Here is a 6,814-nt window from a genome sequence, read left to right on the forward strand (position 1 = left end):
TTGCACAGCATGTTGACTAAAGGCTGATTTAATATGATTATTATGTCCAATAAGACCTTTATCCATCATTCTGGGAGTGCAGTGCACACATGCCCCCCCGATTAAATTCTGTATTTTGTGTGTTTTGTCATCAGTTCTTTCCTCTCCTTCCATCCCTCCATTTAACCCATTTGTCTCCCCCCTCTCTCTTTCGGTCTCTCTGTCTCTCTTACTCCCCACTTCTCTCTCTCTCTCCTCTTCTCACTCCTCTTCTCTCTCTCTCTCCCCCCACTTCTCTCTCTCTCTCCTCTTCTCTCTCCTGTTCTTTCTCTCTCTCCCCACTTCTCTCTCTCTCTCCTCTTCTCTCTCTCTCTCTCTCTCTCTCTCTCATCTCCTCTCTAATATGCTCCTCCACTAGCTTCCTCTGAACAGTAAGGCTACAGGGCTGTGGGAGATCTCTGTTGCCTGGGAGGAGAGGAGAGGAGTGGAGAGGAAAGGAGAGAAGAGGATGCAGAACAGTGGGAGGCTGATTTCAAAGAGAAACACCTGACTAGTTGTGAAACCATGGTAATAATTAAGGATGAATATTCTGCCTGCATGTGTTCAGTACACAGAGAATGTAGAGAATGTTGAGAATGTAGAGAACGTAGGGAATGTAGAGAATGTTGAGAATGTAGAGAACGTAGGGAATGTAGAGAATGTAGAGAATGCTGCGAATGTTGAGAATGTTGAGAATGTAGAGAACGTAGGGAATGTAGAGAATGTTGAGAGTGTTCTAATTGTATAAGGGACTTGTTGATATGTACCCGGCATATTAATTACATATTTATCACATTAATCTTATTTGTAAATAATGTTGCATGACACTCAGGCACTCCCTGGAAAACTGCGCCAGGAGGTCCATGGCAGGATTCAGAGAGAGAACTTCATCAGGAGGCCCATGGCAGGGTTCAGAGAGAGAACTTCATCAGGAGGCCCATGGCAGGGTTCAGAGAGAGACCTTCATCAGGAGGCCCATGGCAGGGATCAGAGAGAGAACTTCATCAGGAGGCCCATGGCAGGGTTCAGAGAGAGACCTTCATCAGGAGGCCCATGGCAGGGATCTGACATTACTCTCCTATGGACCTCTTCCAAATGCCGCTCTCTCACACACAAACATCCCCCCTCCCCCCACACACACACACATTATAAATCCTTTTTTTTTATCCACAAATCACATTACAGTCGAGAAGAATTCAAACATTTCTAAGGTCATGGATATATGGACACTTATAGATACAGAAAGCACCTTCTTCTTATCCTCAGCCTTCTACTAGCTAGCTGCTACTGTTGCACAACAGCCAAGTTGCACCCGGTTTTAGAACTCTGATATTCAGCTGAAAAGATGTGACCGTTGTCAGAAATATTACAAAAAGGTAGCACATCGTTAGTTTTTATTTTGGCAGAAAGATTCACGTGAGAGAGTTAAATTGAAAAAAAAAATGTATAAAAAACTGTTTTGCCTACAAACTTCTTCAGTCACCTCATGGACGCTGTACGCTGTAGCCTGGTTTTAATCCAACGTCTAGGTTTGGGCAAAATTCTGATGACCCTAATGTTAATGACCCTGTCAAAAATACGGTGTAGTGGATCTCAGTAACGGCCAGACGCATCATGAGGAGAGGCGGAGAGTGTGTTGTGATCCTCCAATCATTGGTGTGATATTGTCTTAAATACTGCAAATGAATTGTACTGAGATTTGAATTTAACATTGAGCTTCAATCAATACATAAGTTTGACAGGGTTTTCACCATCCCTAGGGCCAGGAGTTTTTCTAAACCATGTCACCTGATTAGAAAAACTGTCCTCATAATTTTTTACTAGGTAAGTCAGTTTAGAAAATTTATTATTTACAATGACAGCCTAGGAACATTGCCTTGTGTCACGTCCTGACCAGTATAGAGGATATTTTGTTATTGTAGTTTGGTCAGGACGTGGCAGAAGGTAGTTGATTTATGTATTACGGGGTTTGTTGGTCACTGGTTTATGTTTGTATTTCTATGGGTATATTCTAGGTTAGTTATTCTATGTGTAGGTTGGGTGCTGGACTCTCAATTGGAGGCAGGTGTTTCTAGTTGCCTCTGATTGGGAGTCCTATAAGTAGGTGTGTGTTTTGTTTGTCACTTGTGGGTAGTTATTTGTTAGCACTGCTTTTGTTGAGCCTGCTTCTCTGGTCCTGTCATTAGTTTGTTTATTGTTTTTCCGTGGTGTTCTCATTTTTATAATAAATATGTTGAGCACGCAACCCGCTGCGCCTTGGTCCCATTCTCTCTTCCATGACAGCTGTGACACCTTGTTAAGGGGCAGAAAAACAGATTTTTACTTTGTCAGAAACCTTTCCGTTACTGGCCTAAAGCTCTAACCACTAGGCTACCTGCCACCCCACAACCTATTATAGCCCATACAAAACCTTTGAACAAATAATTAGTCTGTCATAATCTCTGTCATACCCGAAAGGGTCTGGATTTATACCTGGTTAGGTAACCAAATCACAAACTTAGAGCGCAAGCAAAAAAAACATTTTACCCCAACAATGCGGGACCTGTGGTGCCACCTCCGGATCTGTGGTCAAGTACATGACTACAGAGTTATTATATTTAAAATTACTTTAAAATTACATTATTTTAAAAGTATACTATGAAGCTAGATGTAAGGGGTGCGTACTGGCGGCAGAGAAGTCAGGAGCAGGAGAGTAAAAACTGTGTTTACAACGGCGCAGTTTAATTAGAAAACCCACCGGAAAACAGAACAATATATCAATGGGTACAAAACCCGTCGCACACCAGACATAACGTGCACAAGTACTTACAATAAACAATTCCAGACAAGGACATGGGGGGAAACAGAGGATTAAATACACAAAATGTAATGAGGGAATTGAAACCAGGTGTGTGGGAAGACAAGACAAAACAAATGGAAAATGAAAAGTGGATCGATGATGGCTAGAAGACCGGCAACGCCGACCACTGAACGCCGCCCGAACAAGGAGAGGAACCAACTTGGGCGGAAGTCGTGGCACTAGAAGATTAGATATTCGATTGTGAAATTATTTTATAAGAGTATTGGTGAAAAATCACAATAAAAGAAAAGTAGCTAGTTATCCATTTTGTTAACTGTAGCAAATGGTACATTACTATTATTAAAGTGAATGAGATTAAGGGTTATTTATTTGTGTCATTTAATTTGACATTAAGATGTGGCAATGTATTGCTTCTATGGAACTAAATAATCAAAGTCATCATTTCTCAACGAGTCTGTGACCTCGGTTGCAGGGATTTGTTTTTGGGAGGTGCGCGTTTGAGCACATGCCCCCTAAAATGTCTGTGAATGGCCCTGCTGTGTGGGTCAAACATGAAATGTCAATGTGTCATGTATGATCAAGCCATTAACCTTGATATTTACAAAAAGCTGAAAAATTGTCAGTATTGCTATCTCTGTCTCCCTCTCCCTTTCTCTCTCTCTCTCTCTCTCTCTCTCTCGCTCTCTCTCTTTCTTTCTCTCTTCCTCTCTCTCTCTCTCTGACACCCTCTCTCCCCCTCTCTCTCCCTGTCTTTGCCTCCCTCCCTCTCTCTCTGTTTCTAGTTGAAATCCATGAGCTGTGTGTTCCACAATTTAGCATTGTTTACACATTAATCTAATTTGTAAATGGTGTTTCATGAAGCTCAGGCTTTCCCTGGGGAACTGCGCCAGGAGGCCCATGGCAGGGTACAGAGAAATAGCTGCGTCATGAGGCCCGTGGCAGGGTTCAGAGAAAGAGCTGCGTCATGAGGCCCATGGCAGGGTTCAGAGAAAGAGCTGCATGAGGAGGGATCCGACATTACTCTACCATGAACTGGCCCTCCTCCAACTGTCTCAATCTCTCACACACACGCACACACACACATTTTAAATACTATATTTGAATCTCCAAATCACATTACAGTCGAGAAGGATTTAAACATTTCATAGGTCATGTATACAGTATATGGACACTTATGGATACAGAAAGCACCTTCTTCTCCATGCTGCAAAGCTTCCCAGGACAGGTGACATGGAGCAGTACCTTGCCAGCTCCTACGCAGGCCTGCAATCTGAAGGTCACATACTGTCAGCCTATGTACATGGCAGAGACTTCCAAATATCAGCACTACAAGATTGCACTGATAAGGAAGATTGTTTAGGCGTGACACGAGGGGATGGTATTTCAAGGACTTGTCAGCAAAGGCCTGCCCCCTGTAAGAGTCAAAATAACAAACCACTTTCTAAATGAGCACCACACATACACACACACACACACACACACACACACACACACACACACACACACACACACACACACACACACACACACAGGCCTCTCTCCTCGCCCCCACAGCCATGGGAACCTCGCAGTCCCAGAGAATAAGGAGGATTAAGCCTTTTGTCCTAAATGGCCCCCTATTCCCTATGGAGTGCACTACTTTTCACTAGGGCCTAGAGGGAATAGGGTGCCATTTGTGATACATTCAAGATATTATCTTCCAATGTGCTGTAGATGAACAACATACCCACAGCAACAGATTCAGTGAAGCATCTGTGTGATAACCAGGAAGCCATAACTACATGATGCCAACTGGCTTGCTGAGAGACCAGCTGTTGACTTTCCATTTCCACATTGTCAGCTCCAGCTCAGCTCCAGCTATCTCTGTGAGTAGTGGTCGATAGCCACACAATTGTGTGTGTGTGTGTGTGTGTGTGTGTGTGTGTGTGTGTGTGTGTGTGTGTGTGTGTGTGTGTGTGTGTGTGAGTGAGTAGTTGTTGATTTCCAGGACCCAGCAGGGGAGGTCACGGTGTCAGTATGGCATATGTCTAGAGCAGTGTTTTCACAAACTCAGTCCTCGGAACCCCAAGTGGTGCACGTTTTGGTTTTTGCCCTAGCACTACACAACTGATTCAAATAATCAACTAATCATCAAGCAAAAAACAAAACATTGACCCCTTGGGGTCCCCAGGAGCGAGTTTTAGAAATGCTGGTCTGGAGTGTATCGTTGGCATCGCTCTCTCTCTCAATGAATTCAATTCAATATACTTTATCGACATGGTAAGTAAAACACTTCCATTGTCAAAGTAAATATATAACAACAACAGTCCAGTAAGACAAGAATATACTAGACTAGTAATAATTATGGTATTAAACAACAATTACAACAAATATTTAGAAAAGGATAATATTAATAATCACACTATATTTTCCACTGGCTGTCCCTCAGTTTACACACACACACACACACACACACACACACACACACACACACACACACACACACACACACACACATCTCGGTTGTATTTATAGTTGTGTTTGTTCTTCACTGGTGGCCCTTTTTCTTTTGGTAACATGTTACAAATCTAGCTGCTGTGATGGCTCACTGTGGTATTTCACCCAAAAGATATGGGAGTTTACAAAATTGGGTTTGTTTTCGAATTCTTTGTGGATCTGTGTAATCTGAGGTAAATATGTGTCTCTAATATGGTCATTCATTTGGCGGGAGGTTATGAAGTACAGCTCAATTTCCACCTCATTTTGTGGGCAGTGTGCACATAGCCTGTCTTCTCTTGAGAGCCAGGTCTGCCTATGGAGGCCTTTCTCAATAGCAAGGCTATGCTCACTGAGTCTGTACATAGTCAAAGCTTTTCTTAAGTTTGGGTCAGTCACAGTGGTCTGGTATTCTGCCACTGTGTACTCTCTGTTTAGGGCCAAATAGCATTCTAGGTCGCTCAGCTTTTTTGTTAATTCTTTCCAATGTGTCTGGTAATTATCTATTTTTTTCTCATGATTTTGTTGGGTCTAATTGTGTTGCTGTCCTGGGGCTCTGTGGGGTCTGTTTGTGTTTGTGAACAGAGCCCCAGGACCAGCTTGGTTAGGGGACTCTTCTCGAGGTTCATCTCTCTGTAGGTGATTGCTTTGTTATGGAAGGTTTGGGAATCGCTTCCTTTTAGGTGGTTGTAGAATTTAACGGCTCTTTTCTCTCTCTGTCTAGCTCTCTCTAACTCTCTCTATTTATCTCTCTCAAGAGGAGTCCCTCTACCAGAAGTCTACAGGCTACAGATAACAGCTCTGTATAAAGACCTCTCACCAGGCTGACAATATGCCCCACAGCACATTAGACTCTAAAGTCTCCACAGTGTTGTAAAGCTAATGTTGATTCATAACAAAGTATGCCAGCCTTACTGTTTTCACAAATGGCCATATGGGCCCTGGTCAATAGTAGCGCACTATGAAGGGCCTAGGGTACCATTGGATCACACCGCTGTCTCCACAAGCAAAAATGATGCTGCAATAGATAGCTCCTGGCCAATTCTGTGTTTTTGTACGGTTTTTTTTTCTCGTTTTTTTGTTGTTGTGCATAATGTTTCTGCCATCATTTCATATGACGGACATATTCTATCAAGACTGTAATATCCTACGTTTCTCTGAGTTGTGGCTGAACAAGGACATCAAAACATACTTCCCTTTGAAGTCTGTTTTCCCATGTATGAATCTGTTATTCAATGGGTTTCTATGGGCTAATAGCATTAAACAATTTGGTTCTATATATGTTTTTATATCTAAATGATCCTTGGTATGACCATGATCCTTGGTATGACATTAAAATAATAAACTATGACTGGAGCTGCACCTTTTGTTAATACAACTACTGACAGGAGCCGTGTGACACACAGATAGGGAGCCTGTCAAATGCAATATAATTTTATCCGTCACATGCTTGGTAAACAACAGGTGTAGACTAACAGTGACATGCTTACTTTACGGGCCCTTCCCAACAATGCAGAGAGA

Source organism: Salmo salar, chromosome 13, assembly GCF_965601325.2.
Source record: "Salmo salar chromosome 13, fSalSal1, whole genome shotgun sequence".
Lineage (NCBI taxonomy): Eukaryota > Metazoa > Chordata > Actinopteri > Salmoniformes > Salmonidae > Salmo > Salmo salar.